Source organism: Berghia stephanieae, chromosome 10, assembly GCF_034508935.2.
Source record: "Berghia stephanieae isolate SIO BIC M18660-M18661 chromosome 10, UCSD_Bste_1.3, whole genome shotgun sequence".
In the NCBI taxonomy this organism is placed as follows: Eukaryota; Metazoa; Mollusca; class Gastropoda; order Nudibranchia; family Aeolidiidae; genus Berghia; species Berghia stephanieae.
In genome coordinates this window covers 3,475,083-3,490,814 of record NC_088369.1, presented here as the reverse complement: position 1 = coordinate 3,490,814, position 15,732 = coordinate 3,475,083, and the positions used below count along the sequence as shown (strand labels likewise).

At 38.4% G+C, this 15,732-nt stretch overlaps 1 long non-coding RNA gene across 1 annotated transcript; it reads right to left on the bottom strand.

Annotated features, from left to right (window-relative positions):
* Window positions 1-9,424: 9,424 nt before the first annotated feature.
* Window positions 9,425-11,385, bottom strand: LOC144956092 (uncharacterized). Its single transcript, XR_013641875.1, has 2 exons — window positions 10,632-11,385; window positions 9,425-10,555 (listed from the first exon to the last, which is right to left on the bottom strand). It is a non-coding gene; the product is annotated as an uncharacterized LOC144956092 (long non-coding RNA).
* Window positions 11,386-15,732: the final 4,347 nt, after the last annotated feature.

The window sequence follows — 15,732 nt, the reverse complement described above, 5'->3', positions numbered from 1 at the left end:
TCCCTTAGGGGAAATTTTTCTCGAGGGTCTATTCCAAGGGAAGACTGGAATAACCCAGGCGTCAGCCGCAATGCAGAGCCGCAAATTTAGCTAGGGCGAGGTATAACCAGGCGTTAGCCGCAGTGCAGCGCCGCAAATTGAGCTAGGCGAGGTGACTTACTCAAGGCAACGCAGCGCATCAGCGGGTGATCGAACTGATGCCTTTTGGGTACGAAGCAAAGACCGTACCACCGAGCCATGCTGACTTTCTATTATCCTCTTGAATGATGCTAGTCCGTCAAAGATTACTTTCATCAGCGAACTGGTACTCATTTGCACCTGGGTAAAATGAGGTGATTCCAAGAAAGTCATTTTAAGATAAGATCGGAGATCACCATAGAGTCTACGGAATTGACCCTTGAGCAATCTTTGGGTCATTAAAGGATGCACCCAATATTGTTTTCTCTTTCAATTTGTCTTTTTTTCCACGTAGTAAAGCACAGAAATATGCAACCTCTATTTCATCCATTACTAGTAGTAGTAGTAGTAGTAGTAGTAGTAGTAGTGTAGTAGTAGTAGTAGTAGTAGTAGTAGTAGTAGTAGTAGTAGTAGTAGTAGTAGTAGTAGTAGTTAGTAGTAGTTGTTGTAGTAGTAGTAGCAGTAGCAATAATATTACTCTTGCTATAAGAATATTTCATGGTTATATAAATCTTATGTAAACAAATCCCATTGTACAGTGTAAAAAATCATTATCGTCATGTCGTATCTTGTGTTGATTCATAAAATGTGAATTATTAGAGTTGTACCAAGGACTTATTTTTTAAATTATTAATCTATAATTCAAACTATTAAATAACTAATCTATTGATTAGAAGATTATACATTATTATTATCACCATTATAATTATCATTATTATTATTATTATTATTATTATTATTATTATTATTTATTATTATTATTATTATTATTATATTATTATATTATTATTATTATTATTATTATTATTTATTATTATTATTATTATTATTATTATATTATTATTATTATTATATTATTATTATTATTATTATTATTATTTATTATTATTATTATTATTATTATTATTATTATTATTATTATTATTATTATTATATTATATATATTATTATTATTATTATCATCATTATTACTATTATTATCATTATTACTATCATTGTTTGCCTTGCTTTATTATTGATTTTATTTACTTGATTTGTTGATGAAAATATTATATTCTTGTATGAGTTATATTGACAATTGACTACAAATAAACTTTTGAATCTTGTAAAAAAATTTTTTAAAATAATACATTAGCGCAGGTGTGTCCCGGGACGGTCCTGTCCTAGTGCGGAACCCCTTTTGAATAGAAGTTTTCTCCAGTGGGACAGGACAAATTTGTCCCGGGACAGTTTTGTCCTAGTGCGGAAGGAGGGTGAGGGTTTTTGGGTTTTTTTTATGCGATCAAGGCCCGCTGTCTTTACAGCTGGTAGAATAAACAAAGCATTATGATTGGCGCTTTATCGGAACAGCCGGTTGTTTGTTTGTTTTTGTTTTTAAGGGTTTACGGCGCTTGCAACACATTAAGGTTATATCAGCGCCATTAAAAAGGAAGAAAATGGGATAGTAAAAAGTTCTAGAATTACAATTAAAGCACACAAGAAAAGGTAAGACAAAGGAGAATTGGTTCAAATAAGAAACAGCTGTAGATTCCAAGAGCAAACCATCAAAGTACTTATTTTGAGACCACCTAAAAGTCTTACCCAGACACCAGCACAAAACCCAACTAAGAGGAATACACTCAAATGTTTACAAATCATATGTAAAAAAATGAAAAAAATAATAACCCATAACAGAGAGATGATTTCTGCTGTGTTCTTTTCCATACTTCTTCATTTTTTATTCTATCCATCCATTTTATTCTGAGTAGCTTACGCATGCACCTGTTTACGAAAATCTGTATCCTCCTTAACCCTTTGTCCCACCCATGTCTTTGACACATTGTGCCATGCTGATTGGCCATTTCTCCCTGCCCTGTGTTGCCATGTATGCCTCATCCCATGTCATCTCCCCAGTTTGAAGGTCTTTCTCGAAAGTTGCTTTCCACGTCGACATTGGTCGTCCTCGTTTTCGTCTGTTGTGATCCTTCTATTCAAATACTTTTTTTTTGGGGGGGGGGGGGGGGGGGAAGGGGGAGATGGTCTTTTCTCATGCGGACGACGTGTCCCATTCAGCTGAGACGGTGTTGTTGGATGGTGATCGTAGCGTCTTTATTCCAATTATTTTTAGAATTTCAGTATTTGATACGTGGTCTAAGTTAGTAGCTTGAGTATTTTTCTTTGGCATCGTTGTTGGAATGCGTTGAGACATTTATTTTTTTTTTTTTTTTGGTCTTTTGATTTAAGAGCAAATCATCATCATCATCATCATCATTGCCTTTTTCACCCTGGGTCAGGGTTAGGGTTAGGGTTAGGGTTAGGGTTAGGGTTAGGGTTAGGGTTAGGGTTAGGGTTAGGGTTAGGACAATTTAGGGCCAAACAGTTTTAATACTCCTGGCATGGCCAATTTGTTTTCCGGCTTTATAGATCGTGAACGTAGTTTTGTCTGAACGAAGGGTGGCGACGTGGTTGGGGGATAGCAGTATCTACTCGTAGGACGCATTTCCGCTATGGAGAGGATAATTTTTTAAAAATCCTCGGACAAAATTGGATTTTATACAACGAGTGAACTCATCGTTGAGGGCGCCAAATAGGAGTGGTGAGATCAATTCTTTAACGTATTTGGTCGCGCGCATTTACGCTAGGCAACGAAAGAATTGTTTTAAACAACGATTCCCTCGGACAGAGCTCGGACACTTTAGTGCTAAACAGTTTTTATAATCGTGGCATGCCGGATTTGATTTCCGGCAGTATTGGTCGTGAACGTGGTTCGAATGGTGGCAGTGTCGTAGAGGATAACAGTATACATTTGTAGGACGCATTTCCGCTATGGAGAGGATAATTTTAAAAATATAGTGATAGGACAAAGTCGCCAGACCCAATCCGTCGGGAACCCATCGTTGAGTGCGCCAAATAGGCAATTGAGGGTCCATAAAACTGTGCGTGCAAAGTCAAATGTTTTTTAAAATGCAGTTGGCAGCAGCTTCTTATGGTTCACACTATTATGTTATGACGATCGACCCAATCAGCAAAGTCCGGTCCGCATTCGTGCACCGTCGCGAACCCGCCCGGAAGCATCGTCACAACACACCTTTCGACTAGATGCTCTGCCGTTTCGGGTTCTTGTCCACAGCGTGGACATAAAGGACAGGAAGTTAGACCCACTGATGTAACGCACCGGCCGTCAGGCAGCTCCTCGACCGAAGCCGATTCGCAGCTACCCAGTGTCTCCTCTTACTGGTATCAAAGCCTGGCAACTTCTCACCAAGCTTAGAGGAGTGTAGGTCCCCGCCCCCACGAGGGATTGAATTCGTCCAAACCGACTTCCATCTCGTATGTGCAGCTCTGTCCGTAGTCAGGGATTCTGCGTACAAGGGTTGCCGGGACTTATTTCGGCTCGAAACGGGGGCACCGTTCATTATGCGCATGAGAGGGGTATCCCCATTCCCTCTCTCTTTGATCTTACTCAGCCAGTTTCCCGTAATGGTCTCCCTCCGGACATCGGGGGGCTGGATCGCTGCCATTATCGGGCCCCATTCTCTAGGGGTTGTCGCTAGCGTTCCCGACACTATGTGCATCGACTTGCAAAGTTTTACATCCACCTTCTCAACGTTTCTGCTTCTACACCCACACTGGAGCGCAATACTCCGCGGTGGAATAGCATAGTGCCAGGGCGGATGTTCTCAGAGCGCTTGGCTAGCGCCCCAAGTCGATCCCGCCAGCTTCCTCAGAAGACTGTTCCGTTTCTCTATCTTCGGCACCCCTTCGAGATGAACCCGATAGTAAGGCTGCGATCCAACGTCACCCCTAAATATGCGTTGCAAATCGCTTCGCAGGCGCCAGAAGGAATTTAAAATCAACTACCTATCGGGCCCTAAGTCCGTTTGATTTTAGATGCTGCAACTGATCTAAAAGCATTGAATCAAAATCGAGCATCGTCAAAAGTGCGCCAGACAGTGAAATTTTTCAAAGAATCTACTCACATCCAGTCCCTAATCGTTGTATAGATATGATGATTTAACAGCATTGAAGTCTAACAGCGTTCAGTCCATAATCGAGAAGTAATTTTAAAGTTTTGCCAACCCATCTATAAAGAAAATAATAAGTAACACTAATAACTATAATACAATGATAATAATAATATATAAAATAATAGTAACATAATATAATAATAAATAATAATAATAATAAAATAATAATATATAAATAATGAATAATATAATATAATAATAATAATAATAATAATAATAATAATAATAATAATAATAATATAATAATAATAATAATAATAATAATAATAATAAATAAATAATAATAATAATAATAATATAATAATAATAATAATTAATAATAATAATAATAATAATAATAATAATAATAATAATAATAATAATAATAATAATAATAATATAATAATAATAATAATAATAATAATAATAATAATAATAATAATAATAATAATAATAATAATAATAATAATAATAATAATAATAATATATAAAATTAATCATATTTAATATGTAATAATATAAAATAATAAATTTAAGTTTAAGTTGTGTGAATGTAAAGTGAGAGTTAGGATATTGAATTGAGTCCTCATAAGTTATAATTCTAGTAATCAATGAAAACGAATACATGGCCGTTCTAGTGTTTTTTGTTCTGTCGTGTCACGTCTGCACGTTAGAGTGTTGCTGTTGGCTGTAACCGTTGTAAAGAGCTTTGAGCACGATGCACTGCTCGGCGCATAGTTGAGTACCCGATAAAAAGGTTCTTTACTCACATTCTCGCCCGTACTCGATGTAAACTAGTTAGTAATGTTTTTTCCGTCCTGTCGTGTCCCGCTCTGCGTGTTAAGTGTTGCTGTTGGCTGCGAAGCGCTTGTAAACGATTTGAGCACGATTGCCTCGCTCGGCGCATAGTTGAGTACTCGATAAAAAGGTTCTTTACTCACATTCTCCACCGTATCGGTGAAAACGAATACCTGGCCGTTCGTAGTGTTTTCTCCGTTCTGTCGTGTCCCGCTCTGCACGTTAGAGTGTTGCTGTTGGCTGTAAAACGCGTTGTAAAAGCCTTTGAGCACGATTGCCTGGCTCGGCGCATAATTGAGTACTCGATAAAAAGCTCTTTACTCACATTCCCACTAATCAGAACAATATAGTAATAATACATCGTCTATCTAGTCCGTCATATTAATATACTTGCTGAGAGCTATAATATATTAAATTATTAATAATAATAATAATAATAAAATATATAATAAATAATAAATAATAAAATAATATAATAATAATAATAATGATAATAATAATAATAAATAATAATAATAATAATATAATAATAATAATATAATAATAATAAATAAAATAATAATAATAATAATAAAATAATAATAATAATAATAATAATAATAATAATGAATAATAATAATGATAAGTCTTGGGTTCGATCCTCGTTCGCGCATACTTTACAGAGTTGGGCCACGTGTCGGCCAACCGTGCCGGGTTCAAATCCCGGTTTGGAGCTTTATTCATACGATTTTATCGCCTCGTCGATTCGAGGCTTTACCGCACGGACGTCCCTGGTGAAGAAGCTCTCGCTACGGCGAGAAGGACTCTAGCGCTGGACGCTCCCGCGGTAAGCCTTCCGAAGCCGAGGGAAATAAACTTTGGTCGAGCGCATTTCCTCTACGAGCGTATTTGAATGAAATAAACCCACCACCTATGATCGCACCTGGGACTCCCATCCCCGACCGTTTTGAACTTCGGCGCCCTTCCGGTTAGGGCCCTGTACTCGCTTGGTGGAGTGTTAAAAGCGTTCCCGCTACTTCGCTAGAGTTGGGCGATCGACGACTCGGGCTCGACAGAGTTGGGCCACGTGTCGGCCAACCGTGCCGGGTTTCAAATCCCGGTATGGGAGCTTTATTCATACGATTTTATCGCCTCGTCGATTCGAGGCTTTACCGCACGGACGTCCCTGGGTGAAAAAGCTCTCGCTACGGCCGAGAAGGACTCTAGCGCTGTGACGCTCCCGCGGTAAGCCTTCCGAAGCAGAGGGAAAAAACTTTGGTCGAGCGCATTTCCTCTACGGAGCGTATTTGAATGAAATAAACCCACCACCTATGATCGCACCTGGGACCTCCCCATTGCCGACCGGTTTTGAACTTCGGCGCCCTTCCGGTTAGGGCCCTGTACTCGCTTGGCGGAGTGTTAAACGCGTTCCCGCTACTTCGCTAGAGTCGGGCGATCGACAACTCGGGCTCGACCGAGTTGGGCCACGGGTCGGCCAACCGTGCCGGGGTTCAAATCCCGGTTTGGAAGCTTTATTCATACGATTTTATCGCCTCGTAATCAGATGTAAAACGAATACCTGGCCGTTAGTAGGGTTTTCTCCGTTCTGTCGTGTCCCGCTCTGCACGTTAGAGTGTTGCTGTTGGCTGTAGACGAGTTGTAAAGAGCTTTGAGCACGATTGCTTGGCTTGGCGCATAGTTGAGTACCCGATAAAAAGGTTCTTTACTCACATTCTCGCACCGTACTCGGATGTAGAACTAGTTAGTAATGTTTTCTCCGTCCTGTCGTGTCCCGCTCTGCGTGTTAAGTGTTGCTGTTGGCTGCAGAAGCGTTGTAAAACGATTTGAGCACGATTGCCTCGCTCGGCGCATAGTTGAGTACTCGATAAAAAGGTTCTTTACTCATATTCTCTCACCGTAGTCGGGTGTAAAACGAATACCTGGCCGTTAATAGTGTTTTCTCCGTTCTGTCGTGTCCCGCTCTGCACGTTAGAGTGTTGCTGTTGGCTGTAGACGCGTTGTAAAGCTCTTTGAGCACGATTGCCTGGCTCGGCGCTTAATTGAGTAATCGATAAAAAGCCTCTTTACTCACATCCCCACATAATAACAACAATAATAATAATAATAACAATAAATAATAATAATAATAATAATAATAATAATAATAATAATAATAATAATAATAATAATAACAATAATAATAATAATAATAATAATATAATAATAATAATAATAATAATAATAATAATATATAATAATAATAATAATAATAATAATAATAATAATAATAATAATAATAATAATAATAATAATAATAATATAATAATAATAATAAATAATAATAATAATAATAATAATAATAATAAAATAAAATAATAATAATAATAATAAATAAATAATAATAATAATGATAATAATAATGATAAGTCTTGGGTTCGATCCTCGTTCGCGCATACTTTACAGAGTTGGGCCACGTGTCGGCCAACCGTGCCGGGGTTCAAATCCCGGTTTGGGAGCTTTATTCATACGATTTTATCGCCTCGTCGATTCGAGGCTTTACCGCACGGACGTCCCTGGGTGAAGAAGCTCTCGCTACGGCCGAGAAGGACTCTAGCGTTGGGACGCTCCCGCGATAAGCCTTCCGAAGCCGAGGGAAAAAACTTTGGTCGAGCGCATTTCCTCTACGGAGCGTATTTGGATGAAAAAAACCCACCACCTATGATCGCACCTGGGACCTCCCCATCCCCGACCGGTTTTGAACTTCGGCGCCCTTCCGGTTAGGGCCCTGTACTCGCTTGGTGAGTGTTAAAAGCGTTCCCGCTACTTCGCTAGAGTCGGGCGATCGACGACTCGGGCTCGACCGAGTTGGGCCACGTGTCGGCCAACCGTGCCGGGTTTCAAATCCCGGTTTGGGAGCTTTATTCATACGATTTTATCGCCTCGTCGATTCGAGGCTTTACCGCACGGACGTCCCTGGGTGAAGAAGCTCTCGCTACGGCCGAGAAGGACTAGCGCTGGGACGCTCCAGAGGTAAGCCTTCCGAAGCCGAGGGAAAAAACTTTGGTCGAGCGCATTTCCTCTACGGAGCGTATTTGAATGAAATAAACCCACCACCTATGATCGCACCTGGGACCTCCTCATTGCCGATCGGTTTTGAACTTCGGCGCTCTTCCGGTTAGGGCCCTGTACTCGCTTGGCGGAGTGTTAAACGCGTTCCCGCTACTTCGCTAGAGTCAGGCGATCGACGACTCGGGCTCGACCGAGTTGGGCCACGGGTCGGCCAACCGTGCCGGGGTTCAAATCCCGGTTTGGGAGCTTTATTCATACGATTTTATCGCCTCGTAATCAGATGTAAAACGAATACCTGGCCGTTAGTAGGGTTTTCTCCGTTCTGTCGTGTACCGCTCTGCACGTTAGAGTGTTGCTGTTGGCTGTAGACGCGTTGTAAAGCTCTTTGAGCACGATTGCCTGGCTCGGCGCATAGTTGAGTACCCGATAAAAAGGTTCTTTACTCACATTCTCGCACCGTACTCGGATGTAGAACTAGTTAGCAATGTTTTCTCCGTCCTCTCGTGTCCCGCTCTGCGTGTTAAGTGTTGCTGTTGGCTGCAGACGAGTTGTAAAGCTCTTTGAGCACGATTGCCTGGCTCGGCGCATAGTTGAGTACCCGATAAAAAGGTTTTTTACTCACATTCTCGCACCGTACTCGGATGTAGAACTAGTTAGTAATGTTTTCTCCGTCCTCTCGTGTCCCGCTCTGCACGTTAGAGTGTTGCTGTTGGCTGTAGACGCGTTGTAAAGAGCTTTGAGCACGATTGCCTGGCTCGGCGCATAATTGAGTACTCGATAAAAAGCCTCTTTACTCACATCCCCACATAATAAACAAAAATCAATAATAATATATAATAATAATAATAAATAATATAATAAATAATAAATATAATAATATAATAATAATAATAATAATAATAATAATAAATAATAAATAATAAATAATAATATATAAAAATAATAATAATAATAATAATATAATAATAATATAATAATATAATATAATATAATAATAATATAATGAATAATAGATAAGTCTTGGGTTCGATCCTCGTTCGCGCATACTTTACAGAGTTGGGCTGTATAGAAGGAACTAAATTGACATTACTCAAGTCTTTGTTGTTATTTTCAGACAGCCTTTTTCGTGATTACTTCTAGCTAAATTATATCAATCAGATTATAAACATTCAATCTTACAAACAGTTTAGTGTGTTAGTAAGTTATAGGTATAACCGTTGTGATTATTTTACTTAAACGCAAAGCATCAAGAGACGTCCATAGTTGCGTCATGTTCAAACATAGAAAAACAATTTTTTTTTCAAAAAATGACGCGCAAAGTTTAGCATTGCTTTTTTCAAAATTAATTTGTCACGTCCGCGTTATGAAACAAAACTCACCAAAAAGAAGGGAATTCTTTGGCCGGGAGAGTGATGATACCTGCCGGCCCAACGACTCTTCCATTGATTCTACTATGGCGACCTTCGAAGCAATTGATGATCTCAACCCTATGAAGCCGAAGTTTCGGCATTCCGGTAATTTACCGAAGAAGAAAAATGTTTATCGTTCATGTATATCTTTGCAACTTCCAGCTCCGATTGGTCCATTGGACGCGATAAGGGGGTCACTGAGTTGCTTTGACCTATCACATCAACAAACAGCGGAGAATATAAAACCGAAGGGCAAAATTAAGAAAGCTTTTTCAAAGTCAAGCAGCGATCCTGGACCTTTGACCTTTGAGGTAAGCGATGCGATTAAGGAGTCACTGAGTTGCCCTGAAATTAAATCGTATCAACAAGCAACGAGGAATATAAAACTGATGGGCAAAATAAAGAAAGCTTTTTCGAAGCTAAAGCGATTTTTCAAATCAAGCAGCGATCCTGGACCTTTGAACTTTCAGGTAAGAGAGCAAAAAATCTCAATGAAAAATGAAATGATAACTGACTATAATTTTGACACGGCCAGTCTGCCGTGTTTGTCAGTAAAAGAATCGATGACAAGCCTGAACTCCCTGCAACCCTGTCCAGAACCTTGCTTCAAAGAATATAGGCCCGAAGACGTAGGAAGTCCAGTCGACCCCTCTGACAGTAGTAGTATAGGAGACGTATCCCTGAACGTCTACGAATACGACTATAAACTGCCAAAACGTTCAGAGTCTTGCTTTCAAGAACATAGGCCCGAAGACGTAGGAACTTTAGTCGACCCATCTGACAGTAGTAGTATAGGAGACGTATCCCTGAACGTCTACGAATACGACTATAAACTGCCAAAACGTTCAGAGTCTTGCTTTCAAGAACATAGGCCCGAAGACGTAGGAACTCCAGTCGACCCATCTGACAGTAGTAGTATAGGAGACGTATCCCTGAACGTCTACGAATACGACTATAAACTGCCAAAACGTTCACTATGTGGGAGAATTATCGGTGATCTTTTTTGCTGCCTCTGTTGTTGCCGATGTCCGATTGATATAACCGAAGAACAAGAAATCATGCTGGATTTTGCACCTTATATTGTTGATTACAATTTTTTACAATGATCATATATACACCGGCCCTTATAAGGGCCACCTTTTTCAATTATATACACCGGCCCTTATAAGGGCCACTTTATACAATTATATACACCGGCCCTTATAAGGGCCACTTTATACAATTATATACACCGGCCCTTATAAGGGCCACCTTATACAATTATCTATACGGCCCTTATAAGGGCCATGACCCCACCCCAGATCCCTGTTGGATCACCCCGGCCTGCCCCCTCTTTCTCTTTCCTTATTCTTTTTTATTTTTTTTTAAATTTTATTTTTTTTTTCTTCCTTTCTCTTTTTATATTTTTTTCTCTCTTTTTATTTTTTTTTTACAAAATTCTAACCGTGAGGGTTTTGGGTTATTTTAAAATGATTGACTATGATGATTCTTTTTTATTTTTTAAAATTTTATAATTTTTTTTTCTTCCTTTCTCTTTTTATATTTTTTTTCTCTTTTTAATTAAAAAAAAAATCCTAACCCTGAACCCTCTTCCGCACTAGGACAGGACTGTCCTGGGACAGTCCTGTCCCAAATCTTTAACATATAGAATTTAGAGAAATCTTCCGCACCTATTGGGACGGGACAAAACAGTCCCGTTGTGTCCCAAGCCGTTGTGAAAATGCTACAAAATCAACGGGACAGGACTGTCTCAGTCCCGTGTTCATATCGTTTGTGGTAGTAGAAAAATATAGCAGCCTTCCGCACTAGGACAAAAAAGTCCCAGACTTGGCGGCGCCGTGTCAAAATTGAAATGCCTGTCTTTATTTTCTGCATCCCTACTACTACTACTACTACTACTACTACTACTACTACTACTACTACTACTACTACTACTACTACTACTACTACTACTACTACTACTACTACTACTAACTACTACTACTAACTACTACTACTATTTCTACTGTTGCTTCTGCTGCTGCTTATGCGACTAATATATTAATACCTACATCCTTTACATTTTGTATTTATTTCCAATTCCATTGTATTTATTTTCCAACAATAGTCCACACTTTATATTAGTTCACTGTCTTCTATGCTGCATTACACAGTTCCTCCCCGCCTCCCCTCTTTTAAATTAATTAAGTACGCACCTTTTATAAATTTCTATTGCTCTGTTTTAATTCGCGCTTCCTCACAAAGTAGCATACAATTTCCTGCCCATCAATGTTTTTCTTTATGCATCTTAACAACGCCACTACCACATTATCTCATTCGTCTGTAGTTTTTAATTCATCATGTGTTGTTGATGAAGGGGAAACCCGAAACGTCCATTTTATCTGTTTTCGAATATTAAACTGAAGCTTACATTCAATTTCACAGTTATGATTTATTTATTTATTTCAATTCTGAATATAAAAAAGCAAGAACAATTCAAAAAATAATTCTATGTGATGAAACCACGTACAGAAGGCATAGCAACATAAACATTTTCGGCAATTTAAAAACGTATGTTTATAAATATAATTTAAGAAGTGTCACACTTTGTGACACAGCAGTAACGTGTCTAAAACCGGTCGCACATCTGTTCGTTACCTTGTGGGATCAATTGTCTTTATCGTTATTTATTTCGGGAATTTTCAATGAAAATATTTTAAAGTAAGTCCTTCTGAGCCACTTGGACTCATTGTAAGACAAATGAACTCCTTTAAAGCCTTGTAGCCAATGGTGCAGGAGTTATTCCGGTTTCAATAGCATGAAGCGGATAATTAACGTATTTGTTTGAAAACCTTTGAACAGGACGCTAGTCTATCGCAGATACTATCCCAACTTGACAGGTACCCTTTTACACCTGAATGGAGTGAGTGATTGGAGTAAATTTTCTTGCTCTAGAAAGTAAAAATTGGCTTCGGTCGGAATCGAACACAGAACCTCTGAGTCCAGAGTACAACCCCCTAACCATGGGCCATCTTGCCTCCTTAGCTTATAAATCCGGAACTTATCCATGTTTCTGTAGCGTTGAGCAGACAGATAACAGTTTAAAATTAAAAAAAATAAAATTCCCTTTTTCATCCCCTAGGGGAAATTTTTCTCAGGGTCTATTCCAAGGGAAGACTGGAATAACCCAGGCGTCAGCCGCAATGCAGAGCCGCAAATTGAGCTAGGGCGAGGTATAACCAGGCGTTAGCCGCAGTGCAGCGCCGCAAATTGAGCTAGGCGAGGTGACTTACTCAAGGCAACACAGCGCATCAGCGGGTGATCGAACTGATGCCTTTTGGGTACGAAGCAAAGACCGTACCACCGAGCCATGCTGACTTTCTATTATCCTCTTGAATGATGCTAGTCCGTCAAAGATTACTTTCATCAGCGAACTGGTACTCATTTGCACCTGGGTAAAATGAGGTGATTCCAAGAAAGTCATTTTAAGATAAGATCGGAGATCACCATAGAGTCTACGGAATTGACCCTTGAGCAATCTTTGGGTCATTAAAGGATGCACCCAATATTGTTTTCTCTTTCAATTTGTCTTTTTTTCCACGTAGTAAAGCACAGAAATATGCAACTTCTATTTCATCCATTACTAGTAGTAGTAGTAGTAGTAGTAGTTAAATAGTAGTAGTAGTAGTAGTAGTATGTAGTTAGTAGTAGTAGTAGTAGTAGTAGTATGTAGTAGTAGTAGTTAGTAGTAGTGTTGTAGTAGTATAGTAGTCAGTAGTGCAATAATATTACTCTTGCTATAAGAATATTTCATGGTTATATAAATCTTATGTAAACAAATCCCATTGTACAGTGTAAAAAATCATTATCGTCATGTCGTATCTTATGTTGATTCATAAAATGTGAATTATTAGAGTTGTACCAAGGTCTTATTTTTTAAATTATTAATCTATAATTCAAACTATTAAATAACTAATCTATTGATTAGAAGATTATACATTATTATTATCACCATTATAATTATCATTATTATTATTATTATTATTATTATTATTATTATATTATTATTATTATTATTATTATTATATTATTATATTATTATTATTATTATTATTATTATTATTATTATTATTATTATTATTATTATTATTATTATTATTATTATTATTATTATCATCATTATTACTATTTTATCATTATTACTATCATTGTTTGCCTTGCTTATTATTGATTTTATTACTTGATTTGTTGATGAAAATATTATATTCTTGTATGAGTTATATTGACAATTGACTACAAATAAACTTTTGAATCTTGTAAAAAATTTTTTTAAATAATATATTAGCGCAGGTGTGTCCCGGGACGGTCCTGTCCTAGTGCGGAACCCCTTTTGAATAGAAGTTTTCTCCAGTGGGACAGGACAAATTTGTCCCGTGACAGTTTTGTCCTAGTGCGGAAGGAGGGTGAGGGTTTTTGGGGTTTTTTTATGCGATCAAGGCCCGCTGTCTTTACAGCTGGTAGAATAAACAAAGCATTATGATTGGCGCTTTATCGGAACAGCCGGTTGTTTGTTTGTTTTTGTTTTTAAGGGTTTACGGCGCTTGCAACACATTAAGGTTATATCAGCGCCATTAAAAAGGAAGAAAATGGGATAGTAAAAAGTTCTAGAATTACAATTAAAGCACACAAGAAAAGGTAAGACAAAGGAGAATTGGTTCAAATAAGAAACAGCTGTAGATTCCAAGAGCAAACCATCAAAGTACTTATTTTGAGACCACCTAAAAGTCTTACCCAGACACCAGCACAAAACCCAACTAAGAGGAATACACTCAAATGTTTACAAATCATATGTAAAAAAATGAAAAAAATAATAACCCATAACAGAGAGATGATTTCTGCTGTGTTCTTTTCCATACTTCTTCATTTTTTATTCTATCCATCCATTTTATTCTGAGTAGCTTACGCATGCACCTGTTTACGAAAATCTGTATCCTCCTTAACCCTTTGTCCCACCCATGTCTTTGACACATTGTGCCATGCTGATTGGCCATTTCTCCCTGCCCTGTGTTGCCATGTATGCGTCATCCCATGTCATCTCCCCAGTTTGAAGGTCTTTCTCGAAAGTTGCTTTCCACGTCGACATTGGTCGTCCTCGTTTTCGTCTGTTGTGATCCTTCTATTCAAATACTTTTTTTTGGGGGGGGGGGAAGGGGGAGATGGTCTTTTCTCATGCGGACGACGTGTCCCATTCAGCTGAGACGGTGTTGTTGGATGGTGATCGTAGCGTCTTTATTCCAATTATTTTTAGAATTTCAGTATTTGATACGTGGTCTAAGTTAGTAGCTTGAGTATTTTTCTTTGGCATCGTTGTTGGAATGCGTTGAGACATTTATTTATTTTTTTTTTTTTGGTCTTTTGATTTAAGAGCAAATCATCATCATCATCATCATCATTGCCTTTTTCACCCTGGGTCAGGGTATAGGCCACAGACAAACAGTTTCCATCCTTCTCTATCCTGAGCTATCTTTTTAATCTCATTCCAGGTCTTACCACTTCTCTGTATATCAGCTTAAATTCTGTCACTCCAGAAACTCTTCGGTCGCCCAAGCTAAAAAAAAAGGATTTGGTTTGTCTGTCTGCGTTTCTGTGACGGTTTGAGTTTAACGGAAAGGGGTGTTAACCCTTTGCCAACCCCCAACCTGGAGGACCAGGTGACTCAAAGATGGGGGAGTCACACACCATTAGTCGCCTTTTACGACACGCTGGCTTGGCGTTGGGCTATTCTTGACCCTCTCAGTTGAGGGACCCCGGACACCACAGCAAATCGGCTTAAAAAACCCCCAAAATTTACATCATGCTCTTTGTAACTTTAATTATATATAATCGATAATATTTTTCAAAGTTATATTATGTCCGACATTCATTGCAAATTAAAAACACTTCGGTACATATTTCACAGTACGGCATCTCCATGGAGCATTCAAAGCGCTTCACATGGAATTCATTTCGCAAGTATGTAGAAGGAGACATGACACCTTTAAGGCGCTGTAACAATTTTATTTCTGACAAAAACAACGTAATTACCGTCCACGTTCTCCTTTCACAACTGACTCAGGGCAATAAATGTTGAGAAAATATAGGCGAAGAGCCTGGTTCAAGGGTTCAACTTTGTATCTATTTAAAGTGTACTCGAATCTATAACTTACAGGTCACAAACCGAGTGTTTTACCACTGAACATTAAAACCAGATATTGAATCATATCACTATTCCTCCCCCCCCCCCAAAAAAAAAAAAGAAAAAGAAAAATAACTTGAACCTTTATATAGAACCATAC